The sequence below is a fragment of the Suricata suricatta genome, chromosome 6 (assembly GCF_006229205.1).
Source record: "Suricata suricatta isolate VVHF042 chromosome 6, meerkat_22Aug2017_6uvM2_HiC, whole genome shotgun sequence".
Taxonomy (NCBI): domain Eukaryota; kingdom Metazoa; phylum Chordata; class Mammalia; order Carnivora; family Herpestidae; genus Suricata; species Suricata suricatta.
The window spans coordinates 72,497,086-72,498,168 of NC_043705.1; positions in this window are offsets into that span (position 1 = coordinate 72,497,086).

Here is a 1,083-nt window from a genome sequence, read left to right on the forward strand (position 1 = left end):
GGTTTGTATGGGACAGTCTAGATCTATGTAGCTTTCCTGAACGCTTATTTAGTGTTTGTCCTGGATGAAAGTGTCTTACTTTAGATGATGAATTATATGGTTACTCTATCTGGTCCCTGAATTGGTCTTACATAATTTGCCCCATGGTGGTAAAGTGGGCCTTAAGAATTCCAATCTTGAATCACAGTGGCCAGATTGATCAACAGCAGAAATCCTTACGTGGGTCATGTCACTTTGCTAAATTAGTTATTTTGGATAGTAAAATATGCTAACCAAGAGATCTCTGTTAGTGTAGAGGGTTGAGGAGGGGGATAGTTTCAGCTATACCCAAACTATAAAGATAGTTTTAGGAAAGAGTGGTCCCTCAAAGCAAAATGTCCTTAGAATTGCTACCTCCAGGTAAAAGGTAGCATGGACATCTGGAAAGCAAAACTGTATCTTTCTCTCTATCCATCCATATACATATATGTGTATATACATACATAGAATTTTAAAGAAGATCTCACTCCTTTTCCCATTTGGGTCAGAATTACCTAAGGCATTGTCTTTAGTAGTAATTATTTACCTAGTTCTCTTCCTCTCTAGACTTGTGTTTCCTTTTATGTTACTGACACATCTATATTGCCTTCCTCATGACATTGCACTATCAGTCATCTTCCTTCTCCATATCTCTGCTATCAGTCATCTGCTTTCTCTGATATCTCTACCTTTAATTCATTCATTACTTTGTTAATTTAGACACATAATCAAAATTTTGTATTAAAAAAATCTCCCTATCAATTTAATGTCCAATGTCTTAAATATTTGTGGTGTTTTTTCTCTACTGGTTCAGTTTGTCAATTAACAAGTGTGCAATTGCTGTCTCTTATTTAAAGTCTTTAAACTTTGAACACATTTTAACCAGGAAACGACTCGCTCTCTCTAACCAATAATTGCTTAGAATTTTGGCATTTATTCTGAACTTGGCATCATAGATTACTTCTTCCCTACTGTGAAGACCAGATTTAAATGTCCTGTGTTTCTCTTCTTCATCTTTGTTTATTCCATCTGAATCCCAGGTGGGCTCCTGTTTCCTTGTCTGTC